The following is a 17,425-nucleotide window of genomic DNA, read 5'->3' on the forward strand; positions in this document are numbered from 1 at the left end:
TATAAAACAAGGAGTCTGGGACCTATGATTTCAAGATATACCGCGTACCGTATGCATTATGCTTACCTTCTGTTAAAAAAAATACGCGCCTTTCGAATTGTCCGCATGAAAGTCCATCGTCTCCCAAGCGCTCGAATGTAAGCTTCGTGGAAAAGTTTCGGGCCCCTTAGGGAACGGAATAAAAGCAACGACACGAAACTTTTGCAGGAATTGTACGGGATATAGCCGGCGGTGCGTGACTTTTATTGTTCGTATCGCGAAAATATCAGCGCGCGATAATAAGAAAAATCGTCTCTCGAAGAAAAGAAACGAATCTGACCGCAACTCTCGCATTCTAGCTTGAAATACGACTAAATGTTGAATAACTGACGTACAGAGAGCTGTTAAACGTAAAACACGTTGCGGTATATAAAGTATAACGGAAATTATCGACATACAATTGTCACAACACGTCGAGTACACGAGTAGAGGCGGTTGTTTCGCTTATTCTCCTTTCTCACGGACTATCCTGGTACACGACCTACTTCGATTCCCGTCGCTTCTCCGCCATAAATTCAGAAAGTTCTTGCACTTCCGTTTTTCGATCTTGCTACGGTAATGCAGCCCCGGCATATTGCAAGAGCATAAGAAAACTTTTCCGAGTACGTGTCGTGATGCAGCCAAAACGCGGAGCGCCCGCTCGTTAGGAAACATTATCGATGAGACAGTGATGGATGGCGCGCGCTCGTGCATTTTAGAGCAGTATTGTGCGGATAATAAAAAGGACTTGTAAAAAGTGGTACAGTCCGATCGGCGCGGCGCGCGCCACGCGATATCAAGTGGAACTTCCGTTCGCGGCGCGACTCGCGTATATAAAGGGAGCAGCCAACGAACTGTTGCATCGCATTTATCAACGCCCTTCATCTGCCGGCCGCGACTGCATTATGACGAGTTGCGGAGTTTGTTACGCGCAGCTTTTATACGACGCCGTTATTGTCTCGTGGGCAAACGCAAGTCTACGTTCCGTGCTATTCGTCTAAATGTTCGCGAAAGCGCGAAGAATCAACCTCGATGCGTCAAACCAGTGACGATGATGAACAGAATCGGGAGATGGCTAAAATTAATAGCTGTTACTTTGTCATGAATGTGGACAGAGAATGAAATGAATTAAATACCACTCTGTAAAATAAGCCATCATTTTTAAAAATATATAGTGCAAAAAGAATATGTATCTCTATAATTTTGTAAAAGTAAATGTAATAAATCTGAAAAAATTTTTTGCTAGTTGCATGGCTCAATAATATACATATACAATTAGAATATCTCGGCATAGCCAGTTATTTCCACGAAAGTAATTTACCTGAAATTCTTCGACGACACAGTTACAGTTATTAATGTTAGAAAGTGTATTTAATAATTTTCAGAAACGTCTTAATTATTGAGCAAGTTTAAATAACCATTTGGAGAACATTAAATCAATTAGCCGAATTTTTTACCCTTTCTTATAATATTTATTTTTACAAGTTTATACATAGCTTTGTTTTACGCCATGTACGAATAAAAATAATGGTTTTTTTCTGTAGCATAATCCGTCAATCACATTACATGAAATAATAGTCTATTCAGTCTCAGCAACTTTCCGATTATCACTCTGCAGTGTTTGAATCGCAAGTGGCAAATGTCATCTGGCTTTTCATCACGGCAGTCGTGAACTGGAAAACGCTACAACATAGCATGCGAGACGCTAATGCATGTTACCGCAAAAGACGGAGATTAACGGATGAGTGAGTCGTTTTCGGTTATTGTAACGGTCCTTCTTAGCGCATATAGCTGTGACTAGCACTAAGCTTAGCATAGTCTTTCAAGTATACAACATAACAGATGCGTGACGGTGACGAGAGTTACTTACTGTCAGTATCTGAGTGAAAGTCATAGGATTAATTTGTGTCTATCCATATGTAGACTTTTGTGTATTACAATTACATGAGCATAAGTAAAACGTGCTGACGACAGTTAATGCATACCTAATTATTGGAGAAGAATTCCAAAAAAGTATTAACTGATTTGTTTAACTTTGGGTATAAAAATATGTTGATTTTAGTTGATCAAAAATGTGTTTTTCACGGGGCAACGCACGCTGCGTATGCAGTTTTGTGCGTCGCAATTGCAATAAGAAGAGAGAGGAAAGAACCAGATGTTACCGGGGCTAAAACAGAACTGAAACTCATTGTCGGTAAATTTTTTTATTCTTCTTCATCACGCGCGTCGCGCCGAGCGCCGACAAAGCCGCGCTTTTTGCGTGTCTGCTAGTTACGCCGCGACGTGTGTAACTAAAATCCTCGATGCTTTTCCGGATAGTAGTGAGGAGAAGAAAGGCCCTTTTGCCCGGCAGATTGTCTCCTTTCTTTCTTTATCTCGCATCAGTCCGCGGCCGCACTGACACTAACACGCACCTACATTACACGTATATACATATCACGTACGACCTAGTTATGAAATAGTTTTCCTCGTCCACGGTATAACGGCGACTCAGCGGTATCGCGCTTTAAAGCTGAAAGCATGTTCGTGTTGTGTTGCGAACGGCGGTCGCCGTATTGTTTCGAGTTTATTATCTTCCATCCAGCCTGCAGCTGTCCCGCAGGGACACAGAGGGGTTAGATAAAATGGAACGGAAGAACCGGTTGAGAAAGTAGGGGAAAGGAAGGAGGATCAGGGGAAAAAGTTTCGGACTTTCGCGATAATAACACCGGCGCGTTCCGCTTCTACCCCGGGACGAAATTTTTCCGTAGATATAAGGTTCTCTAACTGAAAATAATTCAGACGATACGTGGTGCCTCGGAATCGATTGCACTTTGAGTTTATTATCTTCTCCCTGATCGAGATTGTAGTATGGTAATTCGAGGGAAATTGTCAAGGGGGAAAGACAGAGAAAAACTTCGGCTTCTTGGATATACATTTGCAATAAAATAGTCGTCTATCAAACCCCAGTGTAATTCTTCTCTTCGATGGAAGTTTCTGATTCAGGAATGCCGAAACGAAACTTTCGCTTGAAAAAGATTCGAGCGCCAGTTAGATGCCATTAAACGATTGTGACGGACAAGAGCGGTACGCTCTTTCGTAATTCTGAATATATGTATATGCGGTATGCCGTAATTTCGCGAAAATAAAGGCAGTTAGGCGAACCAACGCTCGTCGCTATGCTGTACTAATGAGTATAATTAAAAAAGTCCGTCCCTAGAACCGCTCAACGCGCATTCTACGTACGCGACGTGTTATATTAAAAGGGAATTTTCACAATTTTCTGCGAAATAATAATGTACTCTTTAATATTCATTAACACTATTCATTATAAAATATAGAAATTATCATAATCCAAATTTAAACATTCTTTTAGTAATTCTGATCCAACCTTAATTATTTATAAAATAAACAGTACAATACAACATTTGAGTTAGTACAGGGATTAGTGTAGCTAAAAAAAAAACGCGATCAATATGCCTATCAATTTATTACTATTTGTTACTAAATGTAAGAAATAATCTTGTTGCAAATAGTCTTGTTACGAAAGATATTCAACAAACGTAATCGAGATACATGGGAAAGCTGGAAAAGCTGGAAAAGCTATTTCAGTATTTTCGTAGTCAAAGGACAAAGGCTGCGCCAATTTCAAACGTTTGTCTCAGTTTTAATTTTCACCGCTGTCCTGTGTACATATATTCCGACAGAATGTTTTAAGTTCTTCGTATATTGTATGTGGGGAGAGAGAGAGAGAGAGAGAGAGAGAGAGAGAGAGAGAGAGAGAGAGAGAGAGAGAGAGGGAGAGAGAGAGAGGGGGGAGGGGAAGGAGAGACGAGGATATTTTATTCGCAACAGATTTAGAATAACCGTCGGTAAGAAAATATCATTTTTCGCCGTTTGTAAATTATGCGAGATTTTAAATACGTATCTGATGGTGAATAAAATATTTCTTCGTATTTTCTGCGACAAGCAAAACATCAAAATCATGCGTATATGTATGCGTAAATTATATCGAGTAAATTATTCAAATATTATTCACGCGCCGCTTACCATGATATTTCTGTATAATCCGTTCCTCCATTCGTATATACGAACGAACATTAAATTCACGGTAATAGTTGTTCCTACAATTCCATGACTGAAGTGCAGGTACTTCTAAAATTGCTCTCTAAAAACTTTTAGAGAACATTAGGCATGACTATTATTCCTTGCTGTTACGATTAAATGTGCGGAAAGATGGTCGAAAGAAGCTCGTTGAGAAGAGCAATTTTCGAGCTACTCCCGATCGATTATCCGCGGAGGATCTCTGCTCCCAAAAGTTATAATTTTGCACCCGAGAACTTTCACTAGCTCCGACGCTTCATAAAACTTAATTCCTGTGAAAAATCTGCTATTGGTCATTACATCTCACGGATGCCGGAAACGCATTTTGAAAATTGTTGTCATGGACGTGTAAAGTAAGTTATGTAACAACAACATATTAGTCTAATTACATTTGTTCAAAGTTGTTGTTTGTTTTATGTTGAAATTATTTTTTAATTACGTAGAGAAGGCTGTTGTTACTTCTCGAAATTAATTAAATCTTATATGCACATTTAATTACGCTGCGCATAGTACGCAGATAAATAGTATGCTTTCTTTTTAATGAATCTCATATTACATTAAAATATTACAATTTTATTATTGATATGTAAAAGAATAATTTACGGTTTATGGAGTTTCGAGAGTTGTCCCGAAAAATATTTTTCTATTATTTCTCACACGTTGCAAGAGATCGAGTTTGCTATATAGTTCCATGTATATACAGTTTTCTCTGTATTTTATTTACATACATGACTTTTTGTTATTTCTTAACTTTTGAATTTCTCGATCAAATTCTGTTATTAAAATTTGTTTGTTCCTTTACAAAATCGGAAGGTTGCGACGTCTATATATCTCTCGATGGAATCAATTGAGAATAAATTTAGAGAATCACTTGTAAGTTTATCCCAATTAGGATTTAATTTTAAGTTTTCTCTCTGAAATTCAAACTCAAGACTTACCGAGATACCGAGAGATATTCGATATCATAAGATATAAGCTTACCAAAGGTAGAAGATATCGGATAAAATTTTCGTTAAGGGAAAATCGATTCAAAGCCGTTGAAAGAATTCAATGGCCGATGAAAGACGGCAGGAGATGCGGCGGGGAGTCCTATATTTCACCACATCGCACACGTATAGTGAGCTCTATTCACTCTTGAGTTTCACCTCTTACGAAACTAACTGCGCCAATTAACTTACTCTCTCTCTCTCTCTCTCTCTCTCTCTCTCTCTCTCTCTCACCCCCCTCTCTACAAAGCAATTAGCGGCGCTTGTTCGACGCTGCCGTCACTTTCGCGAGCAAACTCGTTCTGTCTTGTCGAACATTCAGGACCTAAAGACTGTCTCTATATGCGCCATTATAAGGAACTTTTTCCTTTGTCGCAAATTTTTCTCATATATCGACCGCTTTATACATATCCTAAATGTAGGTGTTATTAATAACAACTTTAAGCAAAACGACGTAATGAATCTTTTTAGGAACTTTTGACTTCTGTTTATTATTATTATTAGATGTGATATTATTACAAACGTATTATATTATACTATAATAGAAATAATGTATACACACGTGCATACACACGTACAAAATTCACATGAATTTTGCGGAAATGATTCACCGGAGATGCATATGCGGCAAGATGGAATGCGGCTAATTATCCACACCCGCATAACAATTTCGACGTATCGCATTAATATGGGTATACGACAAATTTGCCTTTCGGTGTCAGCAAATCCCGCGCATATTACGCTCGCATGAACGACGTTGCAGACTGAATGGATAATTAGCGCTAATGAAGATGCTGGCGTTTTCATATGAAGGTCACGAGTATAATGGTTCGAGCCATAATCGTTCGCCGTGATTCCAAGCAATATCGCGCTCAACAACGTATAAACAGATGTTATATGAACGTGATATAATTTAATGATTACTCGCCTACAGATGTTGAGTGTGAACACACTAATCGGATGAATATGAAAGGATCGTGTTATACCAATTTCTCGAAAATGAAGCAGATTGTATCGTTCTCTATTATTCGGAGATGAAATGCTTTATTTCGCTCTGTGCGTTCCTCCTCTTTACTTGAAAACAAAGTTAATATTTCCAATTCAAAGAGACACTGATTTTAGATTATGTACATGCTGAAACAAAGATATCCGGTGTGAAGTAACATTTATTTCTCCGCATTTTGTTACGCTTTTATTCTCACTGTCGCGCCAGATATTAACAATGTACATACATTATGCAGCGCTGTGTAAAAGATAATGCAAGAAGATAATGCAACGAAATGCACATGGCAATATCTCGACTCATAATTACTGACGAGAGATGCGAGTAACAATGCTTCATGTTTTACGAGTATAACTTTTCACGAAATTTTCTCTATTGTATTTATAACGAGATATGATTGGGAATTATCAATTACCAATTATATTCTTGCCTGGAGTGACGCTCTGGTTTATTTCGTTTTGCCAATTGACAGCAGGCTGCAGGCATTATGTGTGCCTCCTACTCTGCCGCATCTCAGACTGCTCTCCCATCTCTCCGCGTGTTAGAATGGCGGCGCAAGAATGGCTGGATCGCGAATCGCAATCAATGACGAAAGCTACGAATACATCCGTGGAGAGCTCGGCTCGCGAGATTCGAAGAAACGAAGTCGAGCAATCCCACAAATGTTCCCCGTTAGGATCACGTCTACACCCCGCATGCGGTGCTCGGCCACGATCACCCGATGCGTTTCTGGCATTCTCCTAAACGCAATAATGCATCCGTCAGCCATCCGATCGGCACGCGCGATTGCCAATTCGCGTCTAACTCATAACACGTCCATTGCTGCAGATGGCGAGGCGATCCATCAACCATGGAGCAAAATAATCGGCATTCTCTATCGGTGCCGGTGTCCCGAATTCTTCTGCCTTTTTTTAAGTTTTATTTCACGTTGCGAAAAATAAAATTGTTTGAAACCGTGGAAGTTTCGGCGATATAAATTGCGGGAATCGCTAACCGAAAATCGGGCTGAAATCAACGCGCGATAGATGCGGAAATCGTGTTCATTCTACTTGCCCCGCGATAACAACGCTGATAGACAATAGAAGAAGTAAACGCGATACGAGATTCTCTCTGTATTTCTCTCTCTCTCTCTCTCTCTCCCCCTTCCCTTCTCTTTCTCTCTATCTCCCTCTTTTTCTCTACCTCTGACACCAAGGACTACCTACGGTCGCACAATGAAATTTCTTGCACAATATCTCGACGACACTATGCGTAGCGGCCAACAATGGCGTTTCTGACGGCGCCGTCTCGGAGGTGCTCGAGCACTAAGCTCAACTTACGAGTAGGAAACTCGATTTCTCGCGATAAGTAACTATTATTATACGTTATGACTCTTGCGAAATTCTGACTTCCTACGGGGCGATCTCTTGCGAACTGTCACATAACTACGTCAATCTGAGAAAGTATGACGTCGACGGTAATCTCTCTCTCTTTCTGCAAAATTTTTGTTATAGAGCTTTTTGATTGCCTGCACGAATCGTTCCGTGAAGAAAAGATTATTTATGTTAATTCAAATACTATTTATATTAATTAGTAGACTATTAAAATTAATTTTTATCTTAATATTACAATTCGGATACCGTGCATAGTTATTCCACAATATAACATAACTTTTGTGCAAATTCAACAACTTTATGTGTTGTATGTTATATTGTTAACTCCAAACTTGATTTATGAATCCCTAGTTTCTTCTGAATTATTTCGTCAATCCCGCGACAGGCAATTTGCTTGTCAAACATTAATCGTGGGCTTGTTGTGATATTATATTCAAAATTATTGCACGTCTTTTCTCATTTTGCTGTAATCGATGATATGAAATACGATCGAAGGAATAAACTGTTCTTGCAACTTTGGACCAATTAAAAATTTATTAGAAAAAAGATGTGTGTGTGTGTGTGTGTGTGAGTGTGAGGGCACTATTGGGTGGGTGAGTTATTAAGGAAAAATTCGATGACGTATTAATACTGCATCGATTCGATCACGGCGAACATAATTCCCAGCGAGTAATTAGAAAACTGCGCAATAGCAAATTCATCTTCGTGGCGTTAGCTTAAACCGATTATCAGCGTCAGTCTGCGCGGCCGACCGACCGATGCTGTAGCCGGCCCGATAATAAATATATGAAAAGTTTGATAAATTGCTCTGGCGCAACCGACCTTCAGACATTACTGCCCTGCACGACGTCCTCCATTTATCTTATCCAATGTACTTCATCGGCTGTGTGAAACTTGATCATTTTTGGAAGAAAACTTCCGAACGCAGAAGAGCTCTCAAAGATTAACTGTTGCATAATTCCGTTGACGTGCCTCAATTTCGCGATCCATTCGCGAAGTTCAAAAGCATTAGGCGCTAACTGATGAGCTCTGTCAAGAATACAAGTCAACTGCTGTGCATGTATAGCATATGTAATATTTGCTTCATAAATTATATATATTTTATTGCAAAACACAATTTCTTCGATTTTGCGTACATTTATTTTGTTTTATGTCCCACCAATCTCTCGTCGTGCAAAATCACGTTTTTTTTCTACGGGATTATCGCGATTAATTAATTACTCGTGAACGTGCGAGATGCAATCTCGGCGCATCATTTAGCAAACTTGATGAAAGTCAGAAATAAACAAGCGCGCGTGCATCCTGTTTGTCGCATGGGACAAACGGGGATTAAAAATAAATTACCCTTGTGTTATCGTTCCTTGCACAGCCATGAAAAGTTATGTGTGTGTGCGTGTGTGTGTGCGCGCGCGCGCGCGCGTGTAGATGTGCGTGTGTGTGTGGTCATTTCTAGCAGAAAATATTCAATGCGACTACTTCCTCACTTGAGAGACAAGAAGGAAATGAAGGTGAAAATTAATGCACGCGTCGGCCGGTCTTTTCGGTGAAGATGACATAATTTTGTGATCATAAAACGAATATACACTTGGAAAGAATACCCCCAAAGGATAATGCTCGTGAAATAATTATCATCTAGGAACTCACAGATAAAAGTCTTAATTAAACTATTATAAAATTATTAATTTTGAGTGCAAGTTCAATCAAGTTACAATATAACAACAATTGTCATAACATAAAAAAGTACAAATAAATAACTTACATTCGATTGGTGCATTTATTCTTTAACTTATTTATTCTTTTCGATTGATATATATATACATTTATTCTTTAACTGATCATATGTCAAATCATATATGTCATAGAAAATTTAATGCACACATATCATTCGTGTTATTGTTAGTATCTGGCACATTTACTGCACTATTTTGCATAGTTTCATCAACGAAACCAAGTTGTGAATAATGCAAGCAAAACGTAGAGCGTCCAAGCCAAAGTAAACAGGCGTATCCAATTAATACCGCTATGTTTAAGTATCAGTCTGTAATAAATGAAAAGAAGAAGTCATTACTCATTTAAGAATAATGATGGCAGCTGCTTCGCACTGTGCCTCATATATTTTAAGCGTCGTATGTTTGAATTAAATGCAATGAAGAGAAAAAAATACATACAAGACAATTCGTTATCCATTAATCAGTCTATTTAATTGTTACGTTCTATCAAAATCAATTAACAGATACAGTAACGTCGATATTACCGAAAAATTGCAAGATACCGCTTTGCATTAAGACATAGTTATAGTATTTGATGTAAAACGCGGGAAAACGTTGCCTCGAACAACGTAACAAATGTTCACCACTATTTTTATCGGGAGCCATCGCACGTCAGCGACGCCGTTTACACAATCACGCCAACGACGCCGACTTTATGTCAGATTTTTGCAAGTCGAGCAGCGGCCGGTCGCGTGCTAACGAAGCGCCGGTGCACCGCACGTAATTAAATCGCCGGTTGTAAAACGTATAACCGTAGAAATATCAGCGCCGAGGTATTCAGGTGTCTGTCGTCCCACCTTTTTCCAACCGTTGGCTATCCATCGACCGCTCTCTCTCTCTTTCTCGGCACACTCGCCTGTGTGCCATTCCGTCCGCATAATCCGATAAACGTGATCCGCATCTTGAACAGGAATTGATATCAGACCATCTCCGAGGCCCTCAACAAGTTTTAGAGAAGAGCCGTTTCATTCGCCGATGAACCGGCCAGCCATCTCCATGAATGCTCGTGTAATTAAAAAAAAAAAAAAATGAATCGACTACGAGCGGATCGTACTTTACGTTCGGAGCAGCATACGCAAATACGATAAAATATTTTCAAATAGATAGAAATAAGCTTTATGCAGTCGGGCTGGATCTTTTGTGCCTAATAATATTATTTGCGTAAATTTATATACATTTCTTAGCCTTATCAAAACGGTAAGTATCTAACGACGCGCGGTTTGTTAAGGCGAAGAAATGCACATAAATTCACGCAAATAATATTAAGCACAGAAGATTCTGCCCGATCATATGAGATTTCCATCTACTTATGCGTTATCCACATATCGGACCAGTTCATTTGTAATGTTTAAAATATTTTTATTTAGAAATTTCGCGTATATCTAAGGTAGAGATAAGTCGTATTGATTACTGGATAATTAAAAGATAAAATCCTCTTTTGCGGAATGATAATTTTATCAATTTTATGACAATTATTATATAATTATGATATATCTAATAAATGAAAAAATATCTAATCTGTTAATTAATAGTTTACCTAACCTCTAATAAAATCTTTAATTTAAATAGTTTAGTTACACGTATACCCCTTGACGATAAAAATAATTAACATAACTGAATGTATTATACACATAATATCAAATATCTAACAAATGTTGCAGCTTTGACACTACTTTAAATATATGTGTATATAGGTATATATGTCGGCAACTATGCCATAACGTTAAAGCTACAATGTTCTCTCTTGGCGTATACGATTGTCATGTATTCGGGTTGCTGCGGAGCTTATATCGCTACCTTTTAGCAAAATTTGACTGCGCAGCAAAGCCATTAACCGCTATGCGCAGATACGATGCTCTGCACTTAGACTCAGACCATGCCCCGCGGTCGATTGGCAATATTATCCAAGTCACATTATGGTAACGTCTCTTTTACGATGATTAGAATACAGTTGTGTAAACAGAAAACAGTGCTAGATAATAATATTCTTAGTATTCTTAATATGTATAACATATCTACTAAAATAGTAGAATTAAATGAAAATAATTATCTCTCAATGTGTTCCACACACACACACACACACACACACACACACACACACACACACACACACACACACACACACACACACACACACACACACACACACACACACACACACACACATACCTACACACACACACACACACACACACACACACACACACACACACACACACACACACACACACACACACACACACACACACACACACACACACACACACACACACACACACACACACACACACACACACACACACACACACACACACACACACACACACACACACACGCACATGAATGCATATCTATAATTAAATTAAAATCAAATTATATTAACTTAAGATTCATTTTTAAGATATAGCAGAATGAACTTGAACTTTTATCAAATTGAAACAGTTTATCATTACCCATTTCTGTACTTCATACTGTTATATAATCCTTATCTAATAATAGTAGCACAACTAGCGCATTAACCAAGACATATGTTATTCAGTGTCTCTCACGGTGTATACATCTTAACTAATCACAAATCTAATCAACGAACAGTCTCGTTATGAACCTCGCGTGCGCAACGGCAAATTCGCGTGAGATCATTATGCATAATACTACTACGTCTATGTATAACTATATATACGCTCGGTATATTTGCCAGCTATGTTCCGAGTTCTCTCTTGTGATTGAGATAATACAAGTCGAAGCTTTATACATGGCAAATAATAATTATTTATCACCCTCATTATCTTTAACATCGATCGTCTGTTTTACAAAAATATCGATTTTATCGCATATATTAAGAGACAAATGTAATTTCGTAAAATTTTAAGTGCACCTCACGAAGCTTGATTTGCAGAAATTGAAATTTATATCCGAGTTGTCTTATATTGAATTAACTTTGCTTATTTAACATTCTCATTTATCAGAGAGTGTGTCTTACACACCCGAAACAATACGGCACGCAAATAATTTTGGCGAGCCACGAAAATAAACGCTTGCTGATCGCTGTAAACGATTTACCGTATGCAATAGAATTTTCATTCTATCCGGTCGCACCGCAGGTGATTTAGCTGTGCGCTACGTGTTGCACCGCGCGTGGCTTTACAGTGAACATTTCACACGATATCCCGACGAAGCTATGCGAACTTCACCGCGATTCTCTCGCACGACTTCATCCTATCTAAAACTCGCAGCGCAGTGCGAAATTGCATTAGTGATGGATAGTTCGAATGACCCTTTTAACGGGTCGTACGGGGGCCCAAAGGTTCCTAAGGGTTTCATTCAGGATGAAATAAGACCATACGTGTAACTCTCTAAATAACATATATAAAATTGAATAAAATTAAATTGTCAACTATGTAATCATAAACTTGCATCAATAACAATTAGTGATATTTTAAATTATTAATTAATATGCGAACTTTGTGTCTTTAAAAATGATATTCTATATGAGCAAAAATAGAAAAAATTAATATCCGTACAGAGAATGTATCGCACAGGCATTTAAAAACTATCGGAATGTATTGAAAAGGGATAATCTGTGTCGTAAAAATAATTTGCGGATACAAAATTTGCTTCATCAGCACGCATTTCGTTGAAAATAGAAAATGTGTAATTATTTCTTTTCGTAGATATACTTATCGCGTTTCTGTCTCGAAGGATATTTCGAGCATTGATATATTCAATGTTCGTTCATACTTGAACATAATTATCGCTGGAAATTTCACATCGATCTCGACGATCTGAGTGCATTAGATCTCTTGCACGAAATCAAGCTACGTGCCCGCAGGTTCAGTAATTATGAAAGGACTTACGCGCGCCTAAGGACGCAGGAGTACGTCATTCGATGAGCGGACGACTCGGAGATAATGTCATCTCAACCTTCCTCCTCAACTGCCTTGCTTCTATCGTGCAAAGTTCACTGCGGTTTTGAAATCTGCGGGAACCAGAGTGACTACTCATGGTTCAAACATTATTTATTAGAAGTAGGGAGTAGACAATTTAAGCGTTGCACATCGTTACAAAAGAATATTCGAGATAACGCTGCTAAAGTTAATTGAATAAGAAAGAGAGAAACGCGCGACTGATAACAAAACTAACAGCAATGCCTATCTACTTTTATCGTCTTAATTAAAATAATGTCTTGTGAATATCTTTTAATTTTTCAAATTCTGGAAATATTCTAAATTGTTCTTGTTCTCTCTTCATCGCCGCGAATTTCGTCGCAACTTTATCTAACAAACTCTTTGTCTTGCGATAATTTTCAAGCAATTACATTATGATAGACAAGAATGTACGTCAGGTCGCGCGTATACAACTATGCTATTATGATAATTCGAAACTTTGACCGACATTGTTTGATTATGTAATCGTGTTAGGCTTTAGAGTTTGAGGCAAATGTAATAGCGATTTTGAGTTAGGGAAATATTGGATTAGAGGGAATTAACAGTTCGCTCTTCCCTCGTTTGACTTTGACTACCGTCGTCGGTCCTGAGATTTACTTGATGATTTAGATGATTAGAAAAAATTAGGTATTGTCAAATCCAAATGTTTTGGCAACGATTAAAGCCACAGGCAGCCGTCCTGTGAATTCACGCGCGGTAAATATGCGCACGTGCGAGAACATCGCGAGCCATTTCGCGCGCCCGGAGCGTCGCGACGCCCGACATCGTCGGTCGACTACACGCGGCGCCGAGGCGTTAACAACTCCTCCTCTCGTACTCCGCCGAAGACGGAAGTTTAGCCCCCGTGACACGTAATTTCCACACCGACGGAACTTTCCAGTCTGTGTGCTGCATATACGGTATGGCGACGACGATGAAGAGACGACGAGAAGGATGGAGAGAAACGAGAATGAGAACGAGGACGACGACGACGACGAAGCCGACGATAAACTGGAGCTCGTTAACATCAACCGTGGAGACCTGCCCGTACGAGATACGCCATTTCTGTAAATAACTTCCATCCTTCCTGCTTTTCCTGCGAACTTTCCTACTTCCGTTCACGGCTTAAAGAGGAAGGTGAAAGCGGAGCGGGAAGACAACGAGGGGGCAAGAAGATAGCCTCGTAACGGTCCTTTTGTAGAACCGAAAACTGCGGAAAATTAAAAATTATTCATCGTGCAGTAAACGTTTGCACACAGCGTTCGCCCAAGGCGAATGAAATTGGAGGCAAAATGACATTATAGATACATACGTGAATGTAGAAAATAGAAAATAAACCACGCTTTCTCTCTCTCTCTCTCTCTCTCTCTCTCTCTCTCTCTCTCTCTCTTCTATCTTCGATTGGCGAAACGGTAGAGATAAGAGACAAGAGAGAAAAATATTAATATTATCAACATAATACTGCTAAAACGTTTGACTTCTTAAAGCACGTAATGGATATATATACGCTTTATAAATCACGCTGCTTTCATCTCGCCAAATAAATCACTTCTGCTTTCGTTTCATTAGTATTTCACGCGTGTGCGGAATTACGCGTGGATTACATTTGATCGGAATGTTATGTTTTTTCTATAAAGGTAAAACTACATTTTTCAGAATCACGATTTTAACATTCTTCGACAAATAATGCCTCTCCACAATGGAGGCATATGTATTAAATGAAAATATGAACAATATTTAACTGATTTTATTTTATTGTTTCATTGTTTCGCCATTACTTCGTTATTTCAAATAGAATACGCGCGGAAAAGCCCAAATTAATGTGCGTGAATATTTACGCGTACGTTAGCGTTGTCTCATTTCGACGATGTGTCGCAACGGGAATTCCAAGCTTATGCAGCTCGCGCGCTTTGATGTGCCGTCACGTTCGTCTGATAAACCAAACAAAATGCGTTCGTTAAGCACGAGGCGCATTAGTATTCAAAAGTATACCAACTGCCAAAGTACATTAAAAAATACCCGGCGTCAACCAGCGCCATGCAAATTTAATCTCGTCTTTTCTCTCACCTTTTTTCCATTTTGCATCACGCTATCGTAGAAAACGCAAATTTTTTAATGCACCACCGTAATACGTAATAAAGCACTATATATGCTCGTAATTTCGCGAAAGGGGATAAAAAATACAAGAGTAACGCTGCGGTCCGGCGCGGCGGAGGGGAGAGTGAAACGGCGAAACGGTGGAAAATTAACGAAAAGCCGGACTAGCGATATTTTTTCCCTGGATGTGCAGTTGCAACTTTTTTCATCGCACGCCCTTTGCGGCCGGCAGCGTGGTAGGAAAAATAGGGAAATGCGCGAGAACGTAAAATAAATCGCGAGTTGAAGAAAAAAAAGGAAGGTTGTGCCTGGCGAAAAGATATCTTGTCTGGAAACAATCTTGAGAGTTTCTGAATTATTGCTTTTGTGTTTTAAGTTGTCGGTAATTTGGACGGCTTTAGCATCCCCTTAATCGTGCTAATTTTGTTATTTCGTTTTTTATACTATCCTCTTTTCTTTTGTTATAACGAAATTTTGCGGCAACGTTCTAAAAGCCTTCTTGGGTTAGAAATATCGAGAGTTATATGTACAATAGCGACATGCGTGAATACGGTACGGTTAACAAATATATGCATAATGTGTATATTGCATGACATAAGTGGAACGTCAACATGGCCCAATTGCGACGTCGAGTCTGAGCTACGGTGGTTGTGTATATCGCGAATCGGATTTAAGTACCAGTAATCTAATTATTATTCCATGCCCATGGCATGCATCGATTATCGATATGGCTACGTCTCTAATTGCAATCCCAGCCATTGGCCTAGTAAGAGGATGAACCACGATGGCATCGGTTGCATTGGGCTAATTATAAATGGATGACGCTACAGGAACGTGTGATTGCCTCGCAATCAATTATCGCTATACGATATGCAATAACTATAGCATCTGATAGAGCATATTTAATCAGAGCAATATATTCGGAAACTGTGTACTAAACTAGCAACTTTTCTCACGCCACGAATAATAGAAGACCGGGCGGACCGGGCCAAATGAGAGCCAGACGCGGCTAATTGGTGCGCAATAATTCCTTTATTATAGAATAATGTTCGTTCGTTTTGGCCCAAATTTCGGCGAGATATTTTAGGTCTCTGCGTTGTCGCCTGTGTTATGTATTTCGAGATTAAGACATAAATCCTCCTATACGCTTATAGCAGCAATTCTCACTCATAGTAATGCTAAAATCCTTCTCTTTCGCGGGGGTGGAAATGTCAGATAAGTTTCGTCACGGCGCGGCGGCGCCGGTATTCATCGGAAAGGCGCCACTGCCTAATACACACACAGGATGCCCATCATCGGAAAGAATTCCGCGCGCGTTTCACATACCGACGTCAACGTCGCGTACAAGGCGAGGGGATTGAAATAAGTCTTCGATATATATTTCTTGCATTCCACGTGAGAAATGCGCCGAGTGATATTTAGACAGGGTACACGTCGTGCAGAATGGTGAAAGGGTGCTGCCGTCGCGGTCGCCGCGCCGCTGCTGCCGCTATACCGAGAGCTCGAACAGGATTGATGCACATTTTTATCGCGGTGGAGAATCGCGCGGGACGCCCTTTGAAAATTTATAATGCAATAACGCCCTCGGTGGCGCTGCTGCCGTAAATATCCGACTCTGCTGCATGCGAGATGTTTGCGTTGCGAAGGTGAAAAGCAGCGTTCTTGCAAATCGAGATTTTCATCTTTCTCTTTTTACTGATACCTCGAGAAAAGCGTGTGATATTGTTCCAACAACTCTATTCCAGGTATAAGAGAATATACGCACCCCCCCCCCCCCGATGCTGACAGCATTCTAAAACTTTCTCGCGTGCGAAAAATTATTTTCGTAGTGTTGATTGCAGGCGTCAAGAAAAAAAAGCGAAGCTCGAGCAAATTTATACGAGTAAAATCTCCGAATTTCCACTCGACCGACAAATAAAATGTTTCGTCTCGCAACTTTCTAGAAATTTTCCGTGCATTCACACGCTTCGAGGAAAAAGGGGAAAAACTTTCATGACTAACGCCAGCGAGTAAACGGACTAGTAGTCTACTCGTGCGTAGTTTTAGAATCGTCGTCGGAAATATGGAAATGAAAGAGGACACGGCGAAGCGAATTTATTTCTTTTTTGTGAAATCAGAAATTGAAAAAATAAAAAGAAAATACGTATAGCTATATCTTTCACGAAATTTATGG

At 39.4% G+C, this 17,425-nt stretch overlaps 1 protein-coding gene across 8 annotated transcripts in view; it reads left to right on the top strand.

Annotated features, from left to right (window-relative positions):
• LOC143900330 (disks large 1 tumor suppressor protein-like) overlaps positions 1 to 17,425 on the top strand; it is a 332,595-nt gene that overhangs the window by 80,907 nt on the left and 234,263 nt on the right. The window lies entirely within an intron of this gene.

The sequence above is a fragment of the Temnothorax americanus genome, unplaced genomic scaffold (genome assembly GCF_048541705.1).
Source record: "Temnothorax americanus isolate GAGA-0224 unplaced genomic scaffold, ASM4854170v1 Scaffold3, whole genome shotgun sequence".
Lineage (NCBI taxonomy): Eukaryota > Metazoa > Arthropoda > Insecta > Hymenoptera > Formicidae > Temnothorax > Temnothorax americanus.